The sequence below is a fragment of the Corvus moneduloides genome, chromosome 8 (genome assembly GCF_009650955.1).
Source record: "Corvus moneduloides isolate bCorMon1 chromosome 8, bCorMon1.pri, whole genome shotgun sequence".
Lineage (NCBI taxonomy): Eukaryota > Metazoa > Chordata > Aves > Passeriformes > Corvidae > Corvus > Corvus moneduloides.
This window is the reverse complement of record NC_045483.1, coordinates 5813169-5840697: the sequence shown is the minus strand read 5'-3', so window position 1 is coordinate 5840697 and position 27529 is coordinate 5813169. Positions and strand designations below refer to the sequence as shown.

Sequence of the window (27529 nt, the reverse complement as noted above, 5' to 3'; positions counted from 1 at the left end):
TCCTAAAATAACCACCTTTGGCATGTTAGAAAAGATTTTTCATTCTCTGGTGCAAAACAGCAGTCAAGTAATGAACTGAGGGCTCAGCCCAGCAAATATTTAATTTGGCAAGTTCTAAGTTTTAACTTGTGATATCTCATCTTTGCATTCAAATGTCCAAAACAGGTGATACATGAGTAATGCAAAGAGCCAGAAACAAACACCACAGCCTTTAGAAAATAGCTGCAGGGGTTTTTTCTATGGAAATTATTTCTGCCTAAAACATCAACCCAGAGTAATTGTATATTTTGTTTAGAGTGACAGCTGAATTTTTCATGTATTTGCTGCCTTTTGATGGCAGATAAGTGGGAAGAAAAATGCACTCTCTGAAGGCTTTTATCAGAGAAAATCACAGTCAGAAAATTGTACCATGTAGCACAGCAATATTTCCATACTTTACTGCACTTACAGGGAGAAAACTGTTATTAAGGCTAACAGGGTATCATACAAAAAGAGACGTTTCTTTTCACAGATCCTCTATGTGGCCAGAATTTTCCACCCTACAGTTGCAGGGGTTGGGAGGCCATTGCAGCAGAATTTAAAGCATTAGACTTTTCAGTGAAGCGCAGCTAATGTTTTAACAAGGGGATCCAACAAAATTCCTTCTAGCTCTGTAAATTGTGGTAAAACCCAGGATGGGACAGACCCACCCTGGGGAATCTGTTCACCTGTATTCCCAGGGGCCAGTATCCTGAACCAAGGAGGGAGCAGAAATCCATCTCCAAAGCCTTGCCTTGCTGTGCAGAGCTCCGTTGTTCCCAGAAGATAAGGATCGCTCCTCCGGTGCCCTTCACGCCTGGTTTGCTGGGCAGACATTTCAGAGAGCGTCAGTAAAGGCAGCTGGGCAGCTACCCACTGAAAAGAGCTTCAGGACAGCCATTTGTTTTGGAGTTCTCTGGAGGACTTCAGTCTGCTTGAAAAGGAAAGAGCTTGTAAGGGACCAGACTGGAGAAAAACGGGGTGGGCTCCAGCAAAGGAGGTCTACTCCTGTGGTCTACTCCTGCTGCTGCACTGACTCACATTTACTGAACCTAGCAATGCCCTAATTGCCTTCTGCTAAGCATGAGCCCTGACTCATAATAAGAGCTGCTATTTCTACTGTTAGGGATGAAATTCCCAACGGACAACCCCTGCAGATTCACAGGGATCATCGCAGCAGCTGTAAAACTGTTTCATCTCCTTATGACTCAATCGCGCTGCTAATATTTCAATTATTTGCAAGTTTTCTAAACAAAGCTATTCTGGGATGCTTTGGAAGCTCCAATCTCCTTCTCCAAAGACCAGCAGTTAGTCATGGCTTCATTCATCAGAAGCCCCTTCATCTCAGGAAGCAACTCACCTCACCATTGTTCTCAGCTGTGCTGCAGCTACTCCTCCGCGATCCCTTCCCCTGCAGGAGCACAGCATCTCCCAGATCCAGTCCCCAGTGCCTTTCTGTTTGCTCTCTCCATGCATTTTTGCAATAATAAAAGCAGCAGCTCTCTGAACCAGATTTCTTCTCAGCAGAGGGGTGAAAAATATCCAAGCCTTCTCTGCCATCTTAGCTTGGCAAGTGACAAGAAGCTCTGAACCCATTTTGTTCATTTAAAGCAATTTGAAATTAAAAAACCACCAAAAATATAAAACCTCTCAAACACTGTTTCTAATCCCAGACCAGTATGAGCACAAACAAAGGTGCACCTTCATCCTACTGTCAGGGAAAAATTAAGCGAAAAAATGAAGAAAAAATTCTCCCTTTTCCCTGACTATCCCAAACAGCTTGAAGATGAGGGCTGTGGCTGGTATCACAGCAGGCCCCCAAGGTAACGTTGCAAACAATTCCCAACCCAAACCTTTCACTTTGCAAGCACAGAGCAAGCTCCCAGACTCCCCACAAGACCAGGGAGGTTGCCTGGCTGGTACTAGGGACAGTTTGTTTTCGTTAGGAAGAACTTCCTCATGGGATGTTGTACAGATTGACCCCCAGCCCTGAAGAGGGCAATCTGAACCTGCCATTAATCAAGTCCCATAACTCGTTGTATGCAAGTAAAACGTCCTGAGCTGTTGTTTGGGTGTCCCTGTCACAAGATCCTGTCAATGTCTGTGCTTCTGATGAAACCTCCTTGTGGTGGAGTAATTGTTTTTGTTCTCCACACAGGTAACTGTTTGCTTTTGTGTTTCACATTATGGATTTCCTCTTTTAATTACCTGAACTCCACTCAGTGTTCAGAAATATCAAGCACAGCACTATGAAACACTTTTTTCTGGTCCTGCCAACACTCAACTCTACATCTACTGCTTCAGCAAGAAGTTGTTTTTACTTTATTTGGGATACTTCAGCATTCCACTAGGAATGGATAGAAATGTTGCAGATTTTATTTTCTTCTTAGTAACTGATCAGAGAGAATGGAGACAGCTCTCTGAAAAATAAAAACAGAAAACAATATCCTCATAAAAGCTCTTGGTTCTTCCTCAAGTTGAGCTTAATTTTAGCTTAATTTTAATCTGATAGAGAAAGAGAGAATGGGTCTAAATGGACAAAACTGTCAGAGACTTCACTGTGCAAAATAGTAGCCAAAATCACATATTCTTGACACACAAACCTCTTATGAAGTCATGTCCATTCTCCTTTATGCTCCTCTTCTTCCTCTTAGAAAATTCGTTGTTTCTAGTTCTTTCACAAATGAGGTAAATACAAGTATAGAGTAGGACCTTAACAAGAAGAAGGAAAATGATACAGGAATAGATACTGGACGTGGCCAAAGGCCATCTCTGAGGACTCTATCCACCCTACCACTGAGATATTGGGAAAGCCCAAAGGTTGACATGGATGCATGTAGTTTTCTTACATTTTACAGGTTTTTTACTTGCTGTTGCTTTACAAGAATAGATCCAGTAGGGTTATGTGTCCAGTGTATTTCATTCTGGACTTTAGCAGATAACAGACCTGTTCATCTTTTCCGAAAAAAAAACCCAAAAAAACCCATCTGTTTCCTGCACTTCTACTTGGAAGATATCACTTTTTCAAGTGGTAACTACCGAAAAGTAGAGTGTAGGAATGTGAATAAGTGATATTACACAGGTTTTTAAAGAGAAATACTGAAAAGACCTTGCAGATCACATAGTTCATTTCCCTGGGAATTAAAGACCAAGAGGTCTTTATGATGTTTCAATATAATTTTAAGCCAGCATTATGTGAAATAAAAATTATCTGAACGCTCTCCTGTCTTGTAAATAGGATTAAAAAAATAAAGCACAGTTTCCATTGTATCATGTGATACCTGATCACAGAACTTCAACTACTGCCACCAAAAGTACCATTTCTCCATAATTATAGTTTTTTACATAGTTCCACAGGAAAATTTAAAAGTTTACCTGCAGAGCAGGATATCAGCATTGCTATGTACAAGCCCAACTCTGTGTACCTGTGTGTGAAGGGAGGGAAACAAATTACAGGCACTTATCACCTTGGTTTTCTGACTCCAAGAAGGTGAAATGAAGGATCTTTTAGATGAGCAAGACATTCTTGCACAAAACTCGCTCTCACTGTGTAAATAACTTCAATATTAACAATTCATTTCATTCAAACTGAGAAGTGGTTTGAAATAAAGGCACTATCATTTCCCATGACTATCATACTTCACAAACACCAGGAGACACTGAGATCACTGAGATGGAACTTCTTTCATTTCACAGGAGAAAATGCTACTCTGGAAGCAATCAGTGGTCAGCAGAACATAATAGCAGCTGACATTTCAGGTCAATATGAAAGCAGTTTGGAGCCAGCCAATTTGGAAGTGCTCCAGTTTGTCACTCCATTGCTAACGAAGACAATGTTGCAACATGTTTTGTTTAATATAAAAACCAGGATAGAATCATGAGAGAATTATTTCCCTCTCAGCTTCACCCCCCTCCAATCCTCTTTCCAAATGCAATTGTTCTATTTTTAAAAAGCTCATTTGTTCTTATTGTTCTTGCATCAAGCTGGCAGCTCACCCATCTGTCTCCCACTGTGCTTAAAAAGATGTCATGATCCTGCAGTCCCAAACACAGCCCTGATGTTTCCACTGAACTAAAACACATCTGCAACGACAGCTTTCACTTAGGAGTAAAGCTATTTTTGAAACAATGACAACCTCACCAGTCAGATTTCAGATGGATCTATCAAAAAGAAAAACCAATAAAAAAACCCAAACCAGTGCCACCTTATGCAAGGGACCAGGACGCTCATCGGTTAAGACATTAAACAAAGTTTGTTTAAAGAATTCCCAGCTTCATCATGCATGTTCTTTGAGAGCAATACCTCACAAAGGTTGTTGGGAAAATTAGTCTGCCTTTAGGGCTGCCCTTCACCCAAAATCCCACAGCAATGTCTTGAACAAAGCCCCAATCCAAGGATCCCTCAGATCTGTGATGGTAATATCAGGTGAAACACTCCTTGAAAATTACTGCTTGTTCCAGGTCAGCCGGGAAAGAGACAGAAAGTGAGCAGGTAACCAAACCAGTGTGCTAAAGTAACCATTTTCAGGGTTTTAAACAGAATTCTTGCAAGTGACTGAAGTGACTGATCCACTATTTTGCAGGTTCATTGCAGGGAAAAACAGTCTCATGGCCAAAATCAAACCACATGTGCTTTTACTTGCCTAATAGCAGTGAAATCTAATGGAGAGAACCAGAAATGTAGCACATCATCAGTCCAAGTCCCCTCATATTCTCTGCTGCCTCAGGTTTTGGCTGTCTTGTTGAAGGCAGCAAGGCCTTCAAACCCAGGATTGGCTCTGCTGAAACGCAGTCTCCTCCAGACAAACAGTTCTGTTTTTAGATGAGACCTCAAGTGCAAAGCAGCATAAACACTGAGAAGCTTTCAGACCTGGCACAACCTCCATCACAGTTTCTGACCCTAAACACGTGCACCCTGGTTCTCTCAGCAGATTCCATCACCATAGCTTGGGATTCAGCTAAAAGGCCCCAAGACTCTTTGGCCTTGTGGAAAATAGAGATTGAGGCACTTTTCTCTCTCTTAAATGTCTTCCCTGTGAATCAAGTCAGAGGCAGAATAGACACACACTTGCCCTCAGTGTGTTTCATGGAATAAACAGGTTTGACAGCTGAGAATTTTTGGCAAGAATTGCAAACAAACTTGCATTTTTTAAAGAGGCTTAAAGCAGACAAACAGCCAGGCTACTCTCCTCAGAGAGGAGCAAATCCTGAGAAGAGCTTTTTTTTTTCTTATTGCATTAATGAATATTCTGTCACTTTAGTAGGCCAAACATAATTGTTCAAACTGCTATGCTGAGACTAATTGCCCTGTCATTTACAATTAGAGGTGTTAATATGGTCATTGAGATGTTACAAATGGCTCCTGAGCACACTCCCAGGTCACCACATGTATAGAGCACCCTGGCAGAGTAGCAGAAGGAGTTAGAGGTTGGGTCAGGTCTTGGTGCCATGAGGAACCTGACAAGGCAAGAACACGCCACAGCCTTTCTTCCTTCAAAACCCTTGCTGGCTGGTCAGCAGTGAAAACCAGGCCAGTTCAGAAAGGACTGCCACCTCTGCCACACCTCCCAGCCCGCTGACTCCCTCGCTTCCAGATGCTGCAACTCCACCAGCCCTTCCCTCCAGGAAGCCAAGCAAGGCATGTGGTGCCACAGCCTCCTGGCAGCATTTAGTCATCAGAATTAGACTGAGAGTTCATTTATAATGTTTCAAATTGAAAGACCATCTTGTAATTAATTTCTTCTGTCCACAGAGCAGCTGACACACAGGAGAGGGGACAGTGAAGCCTTTAGTCCGTGTTCTATGGCTTAAGAGTGCAACTGCACTCACTCACACAGAAAACTTCTCTCTGTTAACTGAGATGTTAAAATTTGGTAGGTGTCAGCTTGGTGAGTGCAGCTTGTGGACTTGTGTGCCATATTAGCTGGAAGAGGCTGCATTTGCATGGAAGACTCCAGTCTCCAGCTACATTCTATGTTCAGATGGTCTGGAGACATTCTGTTTCAAGAGGTCAATTTTTAAAGAGGCAAGAACAAAAACATCCCTCTCTAAAAATAAACCAACTCCTGTGAAAAGGCTTGGCGTCTCCATGTCAGGTTTCTGCAACTGGGAGAGAGAGAATAGTCTGTCTATTCCAGGTGTTGGCTTCCAGCCACAAGGAAGCTCATATCTAATATAACCAAGCCACATTAGAAAAAACTGAGCAGATAAGAAGCCAAATGCAACTCAAACCACAAAGCCTCCATTGAAAATGTGTTTTGACTTCAGAAGGGGGACAGGAAAGAAGAAGAGAGGATTAGAGATTCAGGGCCCAGAGCTCCTCTCAATTGCTCCAGATTTACACCCATTATACTCCAGAAGAGTTGATCCAAACTCCGCTTTGCTGTGAGAAAGGCAAGTGCTTAACTTACATCAGCTGCAAAAACATTTCCGATTTCTTATCTCCTTCCTAATTGCCATTCAGGGGACAGTGTGATGTGTGTCACGTCCAGCCTTTACCCATTTATTCTGAAGGTTAAAAATGTCACAACGGCTGTGGAATAACCAGCATTTCAAAAAAAAGTTTGTAGATACAGAAGTCTGTTATAGCAAGTCCAATGAGAAAATAATGCTCTCTTTGTACTTGTTTTCTCTTGACAGACAGCTTAAATTAGGTTGCTGAATAACTTGGTACATGGTACAACAGTAAACCTGTCACAAAAGCATGTTAATCAAAGCACAACTGATACTTGACATCCCCTGGTGAAAGGCATTTTTATAGTGTTTCATTAAAATTGAAAGGAGGATTAAGAGGCCTATTTCTTGATTAATGTGTCTCTCTGACTGGGAGATGTAATCCTATCCATAACCTCAAATTACTGGAAACCAAATTAAATTTCTGCCAGCAGATCATTCCGAGCACATATGACACAGGGCACAAAAGTGTTCATTTCTTTACACTTTTTATCCAACCCTGAGACCCTTTGAGTTGCAAACACCACAGTGGGAGCTCCAGTGACACTCCAGGCTACAGGAAGAGAAGAGGCAGCCAGCATGGAAGAAGCACAATGTTGGGATTTCTGTCAGGACACATCCTGGCTCTCCTTGCTGCCAGGTGACAGGGATCCTCCTGGGAACACCACTCTCCCTGGAGACCAACAGCTCAGTGAGAAGTGGACTCTTCCTCCCCACCACCACACCCTGATTCTGTGACTGAACCGAGGCCAGGAATTCAGTGTCAGGAGTGCACATTCCCAGCTGGTGCAGGGACAGAGCTGTGCTGGGTAGTCCCAACTCTCCAGCCCACAGGGCAGCCGGCTCCCTGCCAGCTCCCGCAGCCTCTGGGACATTTGCTTTCAAAACCCTTGTATCAGCAGTGCTTGGAGCCTGTGTGTGCCCAGGAGAAGGAACAAAAGATGATACAACCCACACTAATTTCAGCCTCCCCTACACCAGACAGGGCAAAGGCAGTACCAGGTCAGAAACTCAGCTGCAAACACAGCCCCGGCAACCTGCCAAAATCCTCACTTCACAGCCTGCTCTGCTCACACTCCGTGGCAAAATCCTGCGTGGCTAAATCCTAAGAAGCCTGAAACAGCTGGATATCCCGTTCAAACAAAACAGACCTATGCCTCAGTAGTCCATCACAGCAGCACACGGCTGCATCTCCCTCAGACTTACTGTTTCTTCCAAGAGCAAACTCCAACCGGGTTTTTGTAGCAGACCTGGCAGCCATAATCTGGCTTCTCAAAGGAAGATTAGATAAAATCACTGGCAGCTCTTCTGTTTCAGCCGCTTCCCCCTTGAAATATTCCCTGCCTGACTCAGCCTGACGGTTTATCTTCAGAGGACAATAGTTGAACTAGAAGCCTAAATTCCAAAATGCACAAGAGTCAGACTCTCAGCTGATGCTCCTCATATCTCTGGGCTTCAGTAGTCCTCTCACTCCCAAGGCCATTAACACTTAGTGCCAGGAACAATTTATTCCATTAGATAAGAGCTAGAACTTTTCCAAGCACAACCTACATGCTGTGAGATGATAACAAGTCACCTAAGGCTACATCATGTTTCAGCTTTGATCTCCTCTTTGGTTGGTCCGGGTATCACTTGCCACATCTTCCCTCTCTGAAAGGCAGTGCTGTGTTGCAGGGGGAAGCCCTGGGATCTCAGTTTGCTGGGAGGCACTGCCACAGTCCCCACTACTCACCATCTCTGCCCACCCAGTGATACTGAGATCAGCTTGGAGTCCTGCTTAGCCATGAATAGCTGGAATTATTTGCTTAAACAAAACAAACCAAAAAAATCCCGAAAGACACATGTAACACTGAGCTCTGGAAGATGGCATAGCATTAAACCCTTGTTTTTAAAACAACATTCAAATATGTTCATATACCTGACTTGCATTCTGAACAAGCAAACTTACTCCAGATTTCTGTGAAGAGGATGAGTTTGTAACCCGTCCATCCCCTCCTTAGATTTTTCATTCCCCACTGACTTCTCAGCATCTCTGTTCTAAACACCTCCGTTCTCACCCCTGTTTACAGGATCAGGTTAAAGCAGTCTGTGAAAAAAGGCAGAGTTCAAGAAACGGATGGGGCTGCGTTATCCTCAAAGTGTTCTAAGGGCAGTAAATATCAGGACTCTCCTCTCCCTCCCATACGCGGCTCAATATACACAACAGGAGAGCACATCTGAGAGATGAGCTCTGAGATACAGCCTTTTATAGTATCTGCAATAATTTAATAAGCTGTAAGATGCTCCCAGAGCACGTTCATGGGAGAGAGGGGTTGTTGTTGTTTTAGCCTTTGCAGCTTTGCTAAGCTTTAAACTCAGGGTATTGGGTTGAACAGCAGTAAATGCGCTGAGAGTTGCCTAATATTTTCCATTACACCATTTATGTCACATAATCTTACACCTGACATTTCTTATTCTTATACTACATGCACTTCTTAGAAAAAAAAAAAAAATAAGGCACGGGTCTTTTGTTGCTATTTATAACATGCCAATAGATCTTAGTGAGTTTTACCAAAGGGCAGGTTAAAGAGTAATTAAAAATCTAGTCAGGTTATTTAAAAAAAAAAAAAAAAGGAAGGATGCATCAGGCATTCAAAATCTTCAGGGTGAAGTCCTCTGGAGCAGTACTGAAATAGCCTTTTTTGGTTTTGTTGTTAATCTCACTTTGAAAACTGAATTTATTCTCATGAAATAACTTCCTTATTTGCAATCTAACTTGTAAGAAAATATTTACACCGCATACACTGGCTTATTTATCTATTAAGTGAGCCATATGGCATCAAGACTGGCAATTTAAGTGGGAACAGACAACAAATAAACGGTGCAGAAAGCTAAACCTTAGAGAGCCACAAAGGCTGGTTCAGAGATGAGCTTGAATAGAGACAAAAAGAGCCATTTCCCAAGGCATGAGAAGAGTCTTACACAGAGGTCCTTGGGGAAGCCTTGGGACCATCAGAGGGGTCTGTTGCTCTATTACAGGTGTGTCAGTGTGCAGAGCAGACCCCAAACCTCTGGCCCCTGCTGTATCCATCAGCTCAGTGACCTCTGCACACCACGTGCTGGACCATCAGCCCCCTCCAGCTCAGCCCTGCCTCGATCCCATCAGCTCTGGAAACGGGAGGAGTCCCAAGGGAGGCCCAGCAGGCTGAACTTTATCAAACACAAGGACCCAGTGCTCCTGGATTCTGGCCACCCATGGCAGATGGACAAAGCAGGCTGAGGCTGGTGCAGCCATTTGCAGGAATCTGGCAAAGCTGAGCACAAACCAGCGTCCTGAGGATGCAAAACCCGCCTGGCTGCTCGCTCCCTTGGGCTTCTCAGATTTCTGATGCTGGTGAGGGGGGAGGGAAGAATGTAAAACAAGATTTCTCTAGCTGCCCTAATCTATGTTATGCCCCTTTTAAGCTTTCTCCTCACATTTCTAAGTACAGACATGGCTCTCACTGCACAATGTGGGATAGATACCATCCAAGGACATGGATATCCCACTTATTTGCACTCAGTAGGAAACAACAGCAGGGTCAGTGGGGAAATGGGAGCTGCCAGGGGAAGGAAGGGGCAGATTTCAAATTTCTGCATTTCAGCAGGGCTAGAAAAGGTTAAATGGGTCACCCCACTTTGAAGGGTTATCCCATTATTGAAGTTGTAAGCAGTGTTGGAACATAAAGGTTTTGGGCACAAAAACGTCTGTGGTTATCTTCGGAAAAAAATGTGTTTTAAAAGGCTTGAGTCTTAACATAGAGTCTGAGTGGAGGGAAATACTGGAGTGATGGGAATTTTAAAGGGCCCAAGGTATAAGCATTTACACAGCAACCTGATTTGGAAACCAAGAAATAGGAAGACAAGTTTAGTTTGTTAAAAGGTTCATTTCTTTTCTGATTTCTATAGCAGAGTGTTTTTATCATGTGAAACGATAGTCAGTGCCACAGCTAGTTAAATATAACAACTGGGAGAGAGAAGGGAAATAATTCTGAAACCTTTCTAAAATGAAAGCTTTCTTCTAACTCAGGAGTCATAAATAAAATCAAGTATTTGCCTTCAGGGAAGAACTTAACTCCAATTCAGCTAAAGGAATCTTTTGCCAAGGCATGACTTTGCCCTCACAGACTGTTACCGTGCCTTCTCTTTTTGGGAGTCAGAGCCACTCTGCATTTAATAGCTATGTGCTACCAAAAGTCACCCTGAAGGAGCCAACAGAGCCAATAAAACCTGGACAAGGCTGATTTCTAACAACTGCAGTCCCCTAAAGCAGGATTTCAGCCTGCAAGGCTTATCAGGCAGCTGCACAACCCATCAACCCTCACACCTCCGTCCATCACTTCCCAAGCTTCTCACAGCACCACGAGGAGCCTGTTCCTCACAAGAGTGCAAAATTTGCAGAGCTTTTTGCTGTGCAGGATGGTTTCCCCAACTTCCACAAGAAGCTATTCCAGGTTGGAGGGCTCATTTCAGAAGGGGTTCCCAGAAAGCCAGTTTATCACACTGAGAACCATTTGCAATCCAAGTTCATTTTCCCCATCCATCTGAAAACCACACAGAAGCCAAACAAAATGACATGTGAAGGTCACAGTTTCCCCCTTCTTCTTTCACCACAGTCTTCCTTCCCTCAAAAGCAAAACAAACCCTGGAATTAAAAGCAAATCAGAACCTTTTATGACGTGGGGAAGGACACTGCAATGAGTTGAATGATGGCAAGATGGCCAAAGACTTTCTATAATAAGTCTTAGATTAGCCACAACTTCAAGTGCAACAGGCCAAAACTCTTTTTAATTCCACCTATATAAAACCAAAGTGACTTTCCAGTGACCTCAATAGAGCTGCTCCAAATTTACTATGGTGTGATTCAAAGTAGTGTGGAAAGGGAATGTATAAACAAGGTCCTATTCAGGCTGGCTTGTGACAAATGGTGACATTTTCTTCTTGGAATAAAACCTGTCAAAATCATGTAATTAAGCAGAGAATGCCTTTGCCGCACAGAATTTATTTTCAAACACCAAAAACATCCTATATAAAGTAAATCCATGTTCTTGTTTTCCAGAAGTCTCATTTCCAGCATGGCTTCCTCTCCTCCTTGGAAGACTTCCTGAGCTAGGCTGCATTAACCTCGAAACACCTGAAATAATCCAAAAGTGTGTGCAGCAGTAAGGGGGTGCTGAGGCAATACTGCAATCTTTTTTTCCAACCTGGCTCTTTCTGCATTCCTGTTTTCCCTGTGTGTTTACAAAAGGTAAGTACTCTTCCAAAGGTATTACGCCTCAGAGCAAGATAAACAAACCATTGAATAGATGCACCTATAACTGTTCACAGGCTTCTCCAAAGTGTGTTACAACTCCTTTGCAAAGAAAACAAATCACACAGAATCATGCTCACACTGTGAAACAGTCCGGGGAAGACTTGGGAGTTGTTTCTAAATAAAAGCTTCTAGCACAGCAGCTGCTGTTGAGGGGTGGGATTGTTCATTTTGGGTACAGCTGCCTCCTGCTGCCTCCACAGCTCTCGAGCTGTTGTTAGCAGCTCTCACTGTACAGAAGACCCTGAAACTCCATAGCTCAGGCCCCCAAGGCAGCAGGATGCCCCAGAGCCTGCAGAGAACAGCAGCTTCCATTCCTTCCAAACACTCAATCAGCAAAGTGACAAAAATCCCTCACAAGCAGCAGAAATGAGAATCCGCAAATAAACATGCAAAAAAACATGCAAAACCTCCCCTTCAGTGGGAAGAGGAGGTTGCATCCCACGTTCAGGTGTAGGGACTGAGCTTTCCCAGAAAAAAGTTCATCCCCACAAGGCCCAGCTAGGAATGTGCCTACAATAGCATGGAAATAATAATACACCAATAATCCAATTCCAATAACAACATTGGAAAACGCTGAGTTTGCCAAAGCTGATTCATGTGTCTGAGGGAGGGGGGGAACAAAAGGTGAGTTTGACACATCTTGTTCCTGCCTCCTGTTTTTCTCTGCTTCTTTGAATTTTAAAATCCAAATGCTATAATTGGAATCGAGTGAAAAACAGAACTTGTGTCATATGAGAAACTGACATTCTGGCATGTTTTTCCATTGAATCAGAACCAAAAAAAAAAAATTAAAATTTCTCATGAATCCAAAAAAAATCCAATTTTGAACGCATCCATATTGATACATTTTAAAATTTTGTTTTGAGAACATCAAAGCAATGTAACAAATTAAATCCTGCTAAAGTATATCAACATTTTGTGTGAAGAATCCAAACAAACACAGAAACAAGGATTTTACCTTTCCAAAGCAAAACAAAAACATTCCTCGGCTGCAAATACCTGCGCGATTGACACCTCTCAGTAAAACATTCTGATTTTGATGAAATTTCATTTTCTGACAGAAAATTGTTCCATCAGGAATTTTAATGAGCTTTCCTTCAATACAAACATGTCTGTGTTACTCATGCCTAGGAGAAAATGTCACTTTGCAGTATTTTGCTTGGTTAGGTGCCTCCCCATTAGGATGAGGATATTACACCAATTCTGCCTTGGTTTCTCCACACTCCCCCCTCCCCATGCACAACATGCACATCTATCATCTGATTAAAAACATTATTTATCTTTATATATAAACACATATTTCCTAACAAGCCAAGACATTTATAAATAACTTATAATACTACAGCTGAGTGCTAAACATCATGATTTAGGATGAAAGAAGAAACCTTTCTGATCATTGTCCTTTAGTATTTCAAAGACCATTTTTCATGTTTATTTGCTGTCACTGGTGATAACTGATTGCCTTGCTGTATTGCATTTCCCCTGCAATGGTGAGTTGTTTGCAAAGGGAATGGAGGACAAGCTGTCACATCAAAGAGAAAAGACTGAAACCCACCAGGAGGTGAAGCAAGGGTTTATTGTCTTTTGCCCTGGGTTTTGACAGTTAATTAGCTCTCATCCAATTTATGCTTGTGTGGCAGCTACACCAGGGTCACCAGCAGCAACTCCAAGGTGAGGCCAATGCAAAGGATACAAGACAGGAGAAGTTGCAACAGAGCCCCAGCAAAGCAAAGGGCTTCATCTCCCATCCCCAGCCGTGGCTGATGGACTCGTTCCCTAATGAAGCCTTTGACTTGTTTGTTTTTTCCCCTCACCACACTGAGGATCCTTTCAACAGCTTTGGGCACTGAGGAATTGCCGAAGTGGCTGCTAAATTAAGCAGTCAGAGCAGCAGCATCTGTGGAAAAACGCTGCCCCTTCAACTTTCTTCATGTCAGCTGCCTCGGGCAGAGGATGAGGAGGAAGATGACAGTGAGGAGGTGGTAATGAAGGGCTTCACTGAGATGCTCAGCAGGGCTGGGCTTCACTGCCTGCTCTTCAGGACTTTTCAAAACCTCAGCCACGTCTTCTGGCACTCAAGATTTTTCAAGACTTGACAAAGCAAACGTTCTTTCCCCCTCTCATTACCTGTTCCTCTCTCTGCTGCTTTGGTGGGTTTTGCCACCTGCACAGGTTTTACCTCCACTGATAGTTTGAAACCCCAAGTGCAGAGAAAAAGCAAAGCCCAAACTGTGCTCCTGGGACAGGAGCACAACAGCAGGATTTTCACATCATGGAATAAAACCTTTGATGAAATCACAGCTGCAATAAATTCTGGAAGAGTGCTGCCCTGCTTGATGCCTAGTGAAATACAGCAAGGTCTCACCTCTGAAAAAAGGCTCCGGATGAATTTAGAGGTCAGGTAAATGTCTCGGGGAATATGACAGACAGTAGCACCAGGAAAAGAATTGGAAATGAGACGCAAATTCACTTTATATTAAACACCCACTGAATGGGAATTTCTAGACATAACTGAACCAGTCAAGGCTCAGACTGGAGAGACAGCCTTGAATACTACAGAGCTCCTTGGCAATGTCCAAGATGTGCCCCATTTCCAAGTGAAATCTTCATACCTTGTAGAAAGCACCTGCTGCCTCAAAAAATACATTTTTTTTTTTTAATTACCTGTTCAGACCTTACCCAAGCAGAGCAAGGCAATTTCTAGGCACACAGGAAGCATCTTTCCTGCAGAGACACTCCTAAAGAGTCATCCTCATTTAGCCACATTAAATATGGAAAGCACTGCACTAAAACAGCACTGGCACAATATCCAGATTCCTTTCTCAATAACCCAGCTTCCCTGTGGATCGGTCCTGATTGGATCCAGGGGCTGACTCAGGGCTTCCCATTCCCTGCTGCCATGATGGGATGCTCTGTGTGCACCCCATCCAGTGCTGCCACAGTCCTTTATACTCTCTTTGTAAAATACATTGAAAAGTCACCAGCAAATTGAAAGCCTGAAGCACAGAATTATCCAACTTTCTATGCTAGGATCAGTTCTGGAGAAGTGTTTCCTAAGTGAGCTGGTCAACTACAGAAGTCACCCCAAACAACCCCCTGCTCCCAATTACTGGAGCAGACTGGGATCGAAGCACTAGTGAGATGTAGCAACAAGCTCATATGAATCACCTGCAGGAACTGAGCTTGGGTCTCAAGAATGCAAAAGGCTGAGAGATTCCAGCTGGGCCTGAAGAGCCAATCCCCAGATATTGGGCCAGCAAGAGCAGGGGAGACAACACTTTGCCCAAACCCACTTGGAAGTACCAATAGAGTCACTCTCTGAAATCACTGTATCACAGAAGTCAGAATGATTTGGGTTGGAAGGGACCTCAAAGATCTATTCCCAAACCCCTACCATGGACAGGGACAACTTCCACCCCACGGTGTTGCTCAGAGACTCATCCAACCTGGCCTTGAACAATTCCAGGAATTCAAAGCACAAATGCCTCTTTCCTCTGAGGACAAGAAGCTGAGACCCACCTCTTCTGAGCACCTACAGCTAGGTATGATGATTCTAGCTCCTGCAGCCCACTCCTAATACCGTCTGAAATAACCCTCCACTACGCAAACCCCCACTGCTCTCTTAATGAAGGACGGATGTGAACACAACTTGCATGAAAGTGGTCTCATGAGACGCACACAGCAAGCTAAACAACAGACTAAACTTAGTGCGTGGGCTTGTGGCTTTGTGTTTCTCTCAGCTGTGAGTCATTGTGTGGGGTAGAAAACTGCCTTCCTCCCCCAAAATATCATGGAAAGTAAGCAATGCCTCACGTTACAGTAAGGGAGGCTCTACACAGCAGGGGCCGGGATTGTGTTACTCACAGGGAGCCTGAAGGCTTGGCAACATCACAGCCAAATCTGTCAATGACACTTCACACAGACCATTGAGCAACCAGCAGAAGAAAATCATTTTCAGCTAGTCTTGATCCAGCAAGGTTCAGAAAAGAAATAGGTTAAAGACCCTTTCAATTCAAGGTCACCTACCTCCTTTCTCTTGGGTTCCTTGAATGCTTCTTTCCAATCTCCTCTCTTGCTCTTGTGAGCACTGTGCACAGCACAGGTCCTTCCCCTGGGGTGATGTGATGTGAGACTGCTGCCTGGGGACTTGGATGCAGCACCCGGGAAGGCTGCCAGCTGGACAAGGCAAGCAAGCACCTCTTGCAGATTAGCAATGAGTCCAAGCAAGCCTTTCTTCTGCACAAATTTGGAAGTTTGAGAGTTGGAGCATGCATGCTAAACACTTCCCAGAAGATTTAACAAATTTGCATTGGCAAAAGTTCAGTGATTCAGCCCAGGACTCCTCACCCTCACAAACAGGCAGATCAGGTACCCTGGTGTGTGTTACCTGAGCGTGTCCTTGTGAAGCACCAAGAGTTGCTGCACTGCTCTAACTCAGGCAATGAGACTGTTCTGCAGCAGGAGCATTAAAAAAAATAAGGTACTGAATAGTCAACTCAAAGGCAAGGCCAAGTCAGAAACCCTGAATATGATTCTCTGGCTTTGATCAGGAGATGGCTTTCCCTGTAGGTGCTTGTCTCCACCAAGGAAAACAAGTTTTTTAATACCTGCTCCAGGATGTAATGCATAAACAGGAAGAGACAGCCACCAGAGAGAGGTAAGAAATATGCACTTATGTAGATTGACAGCAGTTTTCTGTGTGTTACTGCATAAAAACCCTTGTCCACTTTGGGACAGTGACCAGGGCTGCAAAACATGGGCCCTTGTGTGTCCTCCCTGAACCAGCAGTTAATAATGCAGTGCAAGGAGTCAGGAAAGTCCCAGATGCCATGACCAAGGCTGGTGCCAGGCTCTGCTGGAGAGAGTCCCAATCACACAATGCAGGAGGAGGACTGTGTCTTGTCCAAAGTCTTGCAAGACCAGCCAGGATGGGCTTTGTACCCACACCAGGCTTTTCTTAGATGTTTTTGGTACTAATTTCCCCCAGCCCATACCTGTGAGAAGCACCGAACACTCCTCCACTATGTCTCACTGAGGATTATCAGCATTTTTTTTTAGGTTTACAGAGGCTGCATGGCAGGAGCAGAAGCTTGAGACTGATCACAGCACTTACCCACCCTCCTCACTAAAAGGCTTTTTCAAATTGCTGCTGCTGCTTGAAGAACCTGAACACACAGGATAGCCAAGACCCCAGCACACAATGACCTGCTTTAAATGTCTCTTTGCCTTTGGGAAAAACACAGTGAGGCTTTTGAGAGTGAATTACAGAAGGAAAAACTTCTAAAGGAAGATCAGTAGTTGGACATCCTTTCCCAGTACAAAATCACATTGAGGACATTTTTGACATGTGCATGCATATCTTTTTTCAGTGGAGCTGTGAGTGAGACTCATGAGAGAGGATTGAGAGGGTCTTTGTGCTACCCTCAACCCAATACTTTTATAAGCGTCGCTTTTGATTTCTGGCTGCACTGCAAATCCATTATGGATAAGGAAAGCAGTCCTAAAACACAATTAGGAGATGGAGTCATGAGGTTGTAGCCTTGCAGCTATGAAGCAATGACCTCAGCACAAGGAAGAGATAGAAGATACACTAATCCCTGTTAAAGGGCGAAGCTGGCAAATAATGCTCTTTAAATCATTTAAATCTGCTGCACTCTGAGCGGAGGGTGCGTGAGGCTGGAGGAGAGCTGGTGTAGCCGTGCCAATGGACTTCTCTGCTCCCTGGGGCTCAAGAGGCACCCTGCTAGCAGAGACACTGGAGAGCTGGATGAGCACTGCGTGTCTAAACAAGCACACAAACACACACAGTTTTTGGTCTCAGTGCTCAGGGACTAGAGGGGCTTTCTGCCCGGGGCCTCCCTGCTGAGGAGCAGCCTGGTTCTCACAGACCAGGCACAGCTTTATGTTCAGGATGGCACAGCTCCAAAGGGATGCTGTATTAAAAAGTTTTTCCCAAGCCTTTACTCCTACCCACATCTTTAGTGCCTTCTCAGTGCTACAGGGGAGCTCAGAGCCCCCACAAGTTCTCAAGGACTCTCTGCACACAAGTTACAACACAAGATCATCGAGGGCTTTTCTGGCCAGTTCTTCTCCCTCTCCCCCACGCCATTTCAAAGCTTTCGACCAAGGGCAAAGCTTTTGGCTTTGAGCGTTCTGTGGAAAAAAAATGATGCAACCTGAGGGAGGAAGAGATGTCAGAGGAGAAGCAGTAGAGCAGGGAAAAGTCTCTGCTCACCACAGGTCTGCTGGCAGCAGGAGATTGCGAGGCACAGCTGGGAGGAGAAGTGCCACTGCACAATCACTCAAAGCAGCGGTGTTTCTTTTAGAGGCATTCAGATGCCTGGGCATCCTACCGAGTCTCCAAATAAATAATATTTGATTGTGACAAGTGCCTAACATGCTTCTGAATGCAGCAAGAAAATAATGCACCGACATTATGAAAATATTAGGGAGGCATAAGTCAATCCTACTCATCCCATGAAGAACAAAAAAAAAAAAAAAAAAAAAAAATAAAGACCCAAAGCCCACTCAACTGCTTAAATAAAATGTCCTCACCAGCATCAGCAATCATAAAAAACCACTTTTCTGGCAAGGCTCAAGCCACCTGCAGAGAATTCACTTTCCTTGTCTTCTGACAAGGAGCTCAAGGAATAAAAATGGCATCTACCCCTCTTTCCTCTATATGCTCTGTTCTGCTCCATATGGTGCTGCCTGATAGTAAATGAGAAATTAAAAACATTAGCACCAGCCTCTGCCCTCTCCTCCCCCACTGCTTTCTCCCTGCAGTGGCTGCACAAAATCTGCTGGCCAAAGCTGGAGACAAAACCATTTAACTGCTGAGCTCTGGAGTCACATATGAGCTCTCTCTTGTCTGCCTAGTTCATAGATGCCAGTTTTGCCAAGCACTGACTGTCTTTCTGAATTATTTCATCTTGGAAAATAACACTATTGACAGATTGAAACTCTCCCCATGGATTATTTCTTTATTTATTTAAAGCTGAAAATAAAGATACAGAGACAATCATGAATTAAAACTAAAACCGTTGAGTGTGAGGCAGGCAGCAGTAAACTGTAACATTATATCCCAGCCCTTCCAAAACTGAATTTGTAGAGACATCCTCTTAAAAAAAAAATCTGAACTAAATTTTCCCAGTAAATTCTAGTCATAATCTGCAACTGCCCTTTTACTTTCTGTTTCAGATCACTTCAAAATCATCTTCAGCATGTGCCATGTGCAGCGGGTTCCTTCACAAAAATATTGTAAAACAGGATGCAAACTTTTTTTTTTTTAAATACTTAGGAGCAATTGAATTAAAAGCCCAGGAACAGAGGGAATTTATATAATACTCAGTCAGTAGGCACTGAGGGGGTTTTTTTAGTTATTCTTGTAGCACCCAGGGTGGAGGCAGGAGCAGGTACCAGGTGGCTTGGAGGAAGCTGTCCCTCCCCAGCACACACTGTAAGGGTCAAGGCCGGACAAAGGGAGAGAAGGTCACGGTGAAACAGGCACAGTGAATGTGACAAATCACTCATCACCACGTGCAAACACATGATCTCTATAGATTAACATCGCAGAAGATCCATTATAATCATCCCATCTTTGTAGGCATCACAGCCTTCTGGAAAGGTTTGAGCACTGAGGGTAATTAAGCTTTGTTATCTGGCCACCACAGCGACAGCCTTGACTCTCACAGCCCAGGAGCCTGGGGATGGACTCTGTCCATCACAAAAGTTGCACTATGTTTTCAACAAGAGCTTTCAAGAAATGTTGATCCAATTTCCCCACCAATCTTTCCCTGTCTGTCCATGATCTGAAGCAGCAGCAGCAGGGCGAATCTTGACATCTGGCACTGCTCACACAGGGCTGAGGTTCACGCTGCCCTTTGGGGTCCCTGTGCAAGGTTTGGGACATCAGCCTCCACACCAAAATGTTCCCACCTAATGGGTAAGGCCATAAAGTGCCTCAGGCAGAGCTCATTCCAAAAGCCTCAGGAAATGTGCAAAGGAAGGAATTAGAATACAGTCTTTCATCTATTCTGAGAGAAGAAGCTTTCTTGAAATTTAAAAATAAAAGCACTGATAACTGCCCAAACTGCCTCAGACCTCTTAACTGCCACATCAACAAAATGTATGTCTACGTCTACGATTCACTTTGCACACTTCAGCCCAGCACAAGCCAAGCACGGGGAAAACTGCCTCCTAAAAGGAGACACTGGCTTCATCACATAATAAAACCAGTATAGCCTGAGCATCACTGCTCTTTCCACTCTCTTCCCTCCCACAGAACCATGGCAGCTATTTCCCATGAAAGGATCATGGAGAATGGGATGTGTGGAGCTTGCAAACTGGGAAATGAAAGAGGTGGCCATAGCCTATAAATACAAGGGACTAGAGAGGAGCAATTCAAGGATCAAAGTGAGAAGTCGCATGAAACTGGAAATGGAAAAATCCATGCTGAGTGTGAAGGAACTCATCAATGCAGAGAATTACAAGGCAAATCATTTACTTGGAGAACCTGACTAGGTATGCACAAAAAACCAAAAAAACAAATGAAAAGACACTTGCAGGGAAATAACTCCCTCTCTAAATAGAAGATTGTTCGTGGTACACTCCAATATTCAATCCATCTCTTACAAAAGGCAGAGATTCCTTCCTAGTCAGAAAACCTAGAATAGCATAGATCAAAAAGTGAGTCCTACTTAGTAAGGCTTTGGACAGAACAACTTTCAATTACCTGCCAAACCAAGCATTTTTAAATTAAACATATTTTTGCCATACAGATTAAAAGAGAAATCTAGTAATATGAGAATGCTCCTTCTCACTTGTCAGTTGTCTCTCCAGCCAGAAGGATAATGTCACATCATGAACAGATTCAGGTGGAAACACCCAGGTACTTCCACTGCGGGAAGTGGGAGCTTTCAGTCCTCTGGTGGAAAGCCCCAGAAATTAATGTGGGGGTGCTTCAAGGGTCTTTGATAGTTTATGAGCCCTTCCAAGACATGACAGCACAGCTGAGCCAGTTCTGCCCCATCAGAAGGGACGAACACCCCCAGGCCTAGGTGTGAATGTGACCTTCCCCGGGGAGCTGTAGGGGAGGACAACTGGCATGATAAAAAGCTTCTTATCCAGCTCCAAGCCCAGCTTGTAGCCGCCAGGGGTGGGTGCTCACCCCCTCTGTCTTACGGGCATCACCACCACACACCCAAAACTTCACCTCCTGCCCCTCAGAGGTGCAAACCCGGCCTCAGCAGAGCACCCACAAATGGGTGATGGAGTCCTCAACCATTCACAGTCCAGCGTCCCACAGGGTACATCCCAGCACTATTTCCCTCCCTACCTTCCAGCGTGGTTACACTCGCGGGCACAGGGAAATGGGGCCAATTAAACCAGGACCAAAACCAGAGATGGGGTGTTCTTCCTGGAGGGAGCAGGGGAGAAAATCAGCTGTGGGATGAAGCCAGGCTGAAACAAAGGGTAATTCCTTCGGATCTGCAACGCAATTCCTTTCAGACAAAGGTTTGCCAGCTCAGATATGTGAGGTACCCGCCAACCCAAGTTTTGTGATGTGCTGAAATTAAAGAGCTACAAGCAGAGCCTGTGCAAACCTGACACACACAGAAGGACAGGCAGACCCCATCCCTCCCAAATCCAGGCACACTGATCCCTGCCATGGCCTGAGCTCCAGGCCTGCAGACACACTGGCAGATGGCCCCAGGGCTTTCCCAGGCCTTTGAGGCTGTTCAGTCAAGTGTAGATGTTGTCTGTGAGCCCCAGCGTTGCTTTAGCTTCTCTGTTTGAAGATGTCTGTAGACTTGGGGCCCAGTGCTAATGCAGCACTGGGGCAGGAATAGCTCTGAGGGAAGCTTAAGACCAGGATAAACAACTTATTATGGGTAATGATTTTCTCAGTGTTTCAACCAATGCAGTGCCAGTCACCCAAAGGCAGGGCAGTGAGTCTCAGCATTACCACAGGCATAACAGAAAGACCTTTTCAAGGTCTGTCTTCCTGCTGATACTGTATCGCTTTATATTGTAGCCTAAGAATTGTCTGAATGGCAGTTCAACAAGCCAGGACTTGATTCACAGACCTACCGTGTTACTGATGCACGTGAGGTCAAGAAATACAAATAGAGCAGATAATTAGAAGGGAAGTGTGAGGTGCTGAGCAAACACATCAGGCATGGGAAGATTTTCTGCTCTAGAAAGGTAGAGAAACTGCATTTACTGGACTACCTTGTATTGGTTTGAGCACTGATGAAGAACCAAGGACCTGCAGGCTTACAAATACAAGATTACCAGCCTGTAGTATTGCAGCTCCTCTTTCAGGGTTTGAACATGGGGCTCTGTATAGACCTGAAAGACCAAACTCACCAGTGGCATAACACAATGCAGGCAGCCCTTAGCAGAGCATTTCCTTAGAAAATGAGATATCAGGGACAACCCATGGGACTAACAGATCACATTAATTGCTAGAAGAAATGAAGAGAAATGCATTACAGCAAACAGAGCTGTGCACAGCTTCCACCAGCAGAAAACATCGGGCTTTGCCGTCTTGTTTTACACCCTGGAAAGCAGAGCATGGATAACTCCCACTTGGAAAAACTCAGTTGCCCTGTCTGCTGGGAGAAAAATCCTTACTTTGACACAGAAGCAAAATATCAAAAGCTTTTCATTCAGCTCGCCTTAGCTGTGAGTTCTGCTTGTTTCTGTTTCATTTCAAGATCTGGTTAAATTTGGTGTTTCACTTTCTCCTCAAGAGCTGGCAACAGCCCACCTGTTTTCGGGTGCACCTTTTTGTTGTGAGGGTGTGGTGGACAAACAGTGCATTCATACCAGTAAGAGACCCTGTCCTGTGACATCAGGCAGCATTCAGATGCTGCACAAGACACACAATCCACATAATTCACCGCGTCAGCAGAGTAATGCAATGCCATTGACAAAAGCCCTACATAAACACCCAGCTGGTAATATGATTATGCCCTGAGGAAAAAAAGATTGATAGTCCTGGTGATTTTACTGTGCAATAACCACAGAAGCCGTCTTTGTCAACGGAGTTCTCGAATCCTTTCCTGAAACATTACTAAATACCCTTGCCTGACAAAGGTGAGCTCTCCAAGTTAATAACACGTCACAGAAAGAGCGAGCTAAAACCTCTGTGTTCAGCTGGAAGCTGTAACCCTTTTGCTCACTAATGAAGCTGCAGACACCAGAGATATTTTTAGGGTGCCCGCAAACCTCGTTATAATCCACCACAGAAAGTTCAGCTACAATAGGAAGACACAGAATGTTACAGAAAAATAAAAAATAAATATTTCCCAGTGCTATTAAAAATGTCCAAATAGTCCACACAAAAAGCCTTACCTGACATAAGGCAAAAATTTAAACAAATATTCTTTAATGTTGTAATTCCTGGAACAAAATTTATTAGCAAATTTAAATTAATTCTGCTCCAGGCGTTAGGATACACTATCAGTTACTCCCTTACCAACCACCCCCTGGGAAATATTTCCCTACTGCTGTCAGTCAACTGCTTCAATGCTTGGAGTTTACCAGCTGCATAACATATATTGATTTTTGATGAATGACATCTCTCTCTGGGCCATTACGGTTTTGTTTTCAAACCTTATTTAATTGTTCGCCTATTTTTCAGTGAAATAAATGCAAAGTGTTTATTCTCCAAAGGCTGTAAACAGAGATCTCAGGTCTAGTTTCTATGACAACCTCACTTGATACAGCAAACCTAGATTATCTCTAATGACAGACATGAAGTTTAAATTGCACATTCTGCACAAACAGTGCACTGTTGACCTTTTATTGAAAAATGGGATACAGTGTGATTAGCATAATGCACTATGTGAAAGGAAAAATTGTGGAATAACGCAGATCGTACTTTAATCATAACTACAGTGCTAATCTCTAGCAAACTGTTTGCCAGAACATGAAGTTTTAAGAATCAGGATTTTTCCCAGGCACCATTTTCAAATTCTGTTGATTAGTAATGCTATCACATTAAATAGTTATCAGATAACACTTGCTGCTTCTGCTATTTCTCTCCCATTGCAGTTTTTAACAGGGGAGTAAAAGTGGATAAGCTTATGTAGAAATATGATACAAAAATTCCAGCTATGAGAACTATTTTTAAACCTCCTTAAGGCATTTTTTTCTCATGCTTACAAATTTGTTTGGAAGTGAGAGCCAAAAGACACAGTCCTTTCTGTCAGGTGCTGTCTTCCAAAACCTGCATGTTTTCCTACAAGGGAAATTTGCACGTATGTTAGTGAATAAATCCCACCTCATCCATAGAGACAGAAGCTGCAGGAGACATTCTGCTTTGCAAGAGCAGAGATGGAAAACATCTTGCCCTCATATTCAGCAAGTTTTGGCAGGCTTTGATTTTGCCAGCTACGATTTGTTGTTGCTCACAGAAATGTCTGCAGCAGTTTACAAAATGTGAATTCTTTGGGGCGTTTGGTGCATGAATTGAGGTTCTCACTGGAGCTGAAAGAGTCACATGCTGCTGCAAGGGGACAGCAGGCTGTTAAATCTCTCCTTCCCTCTGCAGAATACTCTTATTTCCTTTAAACTTTCATGAAACAATAGGACACATTTCTATTTGCTGAATGATATTTCAACTCACTCGTATTCAGCATAATCAGTGAACAGCCTGGAGACAGCCAAGCAAACAAAACCCTAATTAATATCAAAATACAGTTATAGATGGTAGAACTGAGAGGTTAATGAATTGAGAATGAGGCAGAGAAACTTGCATCTCTACAGTATCCAAAAGTAATGCCAAGTTATTATTGCTTTATTTTCTGCATTTAAAGAAAAGAATTAAAAGTAGCATTTGCTGTTTTTCTAGGGAGTGACAAATACAGAGGAAAATTATGAAAGTAGCTCTCCATTGTGTGGTAGAAAGTGTTGGATTATTCAAGCCTGGTCACGAACACTGAAGAGTCACAGGCACTCAGCTACCACCCCTTTTTCTTCCAGAGGATGATATTAAGCAACTAGATCTTATTAGCATCACATCAAGGTGGTCTCTTCATCCTCCCTATTCAGCAAACAAGCTAAAAATGATTTTCAGGTGCTTGTCTACAGAGCAATGCCATTAGAGGAAACCTATTCCCTCATTTCTCTCTCACTCTAATGGATCTATTAATCCTGTCAGCTGAGTTGTTTTTAAGCAGCAGTTAAGGCAGCAGCAATAATAAAGGACTTTTTTTTTAGTCCAGGCAGCCCCCAGTGTACTTGTGGTCTGTGCAGCCATTCACCATCACTGCTATTCTCTGCATATCAAGATATCTCTGGTTTTCAGTGTTTTCCCTTTGGCAGCTTTACATTTTTCTTAACAAGCATTGTCTTCCACTACAGCAGCTGACAGGAAGGAATCAATTAATTTGAAAGGCATCCACTTGCTTCCACACGGAATTATTGCACTTGTAAATGTAATCCCGTCATTTGATACACCAGATAGCAAACTGTGTGTTTGGGAAGGTGATGTGTCCCATGCTTAGGTATTTTTAAACCCTTCAACACTGCCCAAACTTGTCCAGTGAAATTTAAACTTCACTGTCTCAAGTGATGGCAAAGAGCATTTGTGGTGCTGCTCACCTTGTGGGTTATGGGACAGAGGCCATATTGACCATCTCTGCACAGCCATTCAAAGGTTACCATAAATCTTAAAAAAAATAAAAATCAAGGTAAATATTCAAAAAAATTGGCAGCAGGAGCCAACATGTCTGAACAGTAACTTTACAGGCAGCCTCCCTACCTACTGCTATGTCTAAACACAAATAAATTACTACTTTTAAAGGCATTGTAAAGGTCTCATCATTAGCCTCTCTGTCAGACAAGTATGTTCCCTGGACATTTGCTTCCACGGGTCAAAAGAAAGCAAATACTTCCTTGTTCTGGCATATTTCTTCAATTTCTCTAGTAATATTTTTAGTTAGGATACTGACCAGTTTTGGTACCTCCAGTTAATTCTTCTCTGTTTCACAGTTCCTTCAGGCACAGTTTGCATAGCTCTAGTCGCTTGCACAAATATTTAAAACCAGCAAGACAAACCAAGCATAACAAATCCAGAAATAAAGCAACTCCCACAGAAGCTAGTGTTTACCCAAAATGGAGCATGAAATATCCCACACCTCCCTCCAGACAGCCTCTTCTGTCTCTCTAAGGTGGGATCTGATGGTGCTGTGGGCAATAAGGACCAAAGAGCCAAAGTCATGTCTGTTTCTGCATTCCCACCTTGGACCCTCTGTTGCTGAGCCTTTCCAGCCTATTCTGTGACCCTGGAAGGGCTGCAGCTGCTGCAGGCTGGATGCAGGTGCAGAATCGGAGATGATGAAGGTGAATTTGTCAGTCCCATACTCATCATACAGAAGAGTCTGGACAGCAGACACAGACACTGTCAACCCCACCACGGGGCTGATGTGTGATCAGGAATCACCATCCCTCTCTATTGTCCCATGTCTTCAACAAAGCTGGGATAAGGCTGCCCTAGCAAAGTGAATAAACAGTTCAATTGGGCAAGACAAAAAATAACCAACAAGCCTAATTAAATTTTGCCATCAACGTAAAGCATGCTGTTAAGAACACAGAAAATTCATGCTGGCTGCTACAATCACCTTCCTGCAGTAGGTAAACATCTCCTACAAAAAGTCAGACAGCTGAAATACCGTTTGTTTTGCAATGAACTTTTAGCCCCATAGCTCAGCCAAGCATCCACTTTTTTTTTTTTCCTCTGAAGCATAACCAGCTCTGCAAGATGCCAGACAGCTAGGAGAGCACTCCAGGCTGGAAACAAAAAGATACTATTGTCTTGGGACTGCCACAGCCATTGTTCCTACCTATACTCATCCCACCACTTCTGTAAGGCTGACAAAACAGTTACAGAGAGCTCTTCCACTCACAGCTGCTTCACAAGGCTGCAAATCGAAGCTGGAGCTAGAATAAGGCAAGCAGCAGAAATGAAGCATAATATGCTCAGTTGCTGCTGTAAAGACCAGAATCAGGAGACCCAAACAGATGCAAGACTCCAGACTACATTTACCCACATCATTATATAGACACAGGTAGCTCATTCTGCAGCTGACACAGGTTTGCCATTCACTTAGAAAGATTTCCAGTCCTCTCACCAGCACAGGAAGCTGAGAGATACCTGAAGAGCCACCCAACCTTTAGCTCCCAGCCATGGGTATCTAAGACCCCCATTTGTGAGCACAGGGAATAGTGATGGCTCTCAGATGGCACCCGAATGTTTCTGGGGCTCCAAAATAAAACATCATGCAATTCAAGTTCTGTAGTTAATGTATGCTATTGCTCTACAGACCAATCAGGATGCTGTACTCTCTACCTCTATGTTCTTTGATCCAAGTGCAAACAAGATTTTTTTAAAGTAAAAATCAGGTTGATATATATAGTTGTATTTTTTAAAAGAGACTTCTAATTTTAAAGAAAAAGATAGTCATAAGAAAGGCTTCTACCCTTTACAACAGCTTCTGCTTCCACCACTGGTGGCACTTTTTTCAAATACTCTTGTAATGGGTACAGACTGTTCAAGACCTCCAGCATCTATCACGGCATCCTCTGAGATGAGTGTGTTGGATCAAGGGGTGCTGGGGAACTGCTGTCCCATCTGTGGAGGAGATTCTTAGCCAGGTCAAGAGAAGCGTGAGGGTAAAGTTTCTCAAAAAAAAAAAAAATCTTCAAATCTTTATC

General features: G+C 43.6%; 1 long non-coding RNA gene across 2 annotated transcripts in view; it reads right to left on the bottom strand.

The window, feature by feature from the left end:
- Positions 1-15952, bottom strand: part of LOC116447150 — an 84960-nt gene extending 69008 nt beyond the window's left edge. For both annotated transcript variants that reach the window (XR_004241499.1, XR_004241500.1), the window contains exons 1-2: positions 15830-15952; positions 708-949 (exon numbers count right to left, since the gene is read on the bottom strand). This is a non-coding gene — a long non-coding RNA (uncharacterized LOC116447150). The remainder of the gene's footprint in view (positions 1-707; positions 950-15829) is intronic.
- Positions 15953-27529: the final 11577 nt, after the last annotated feature.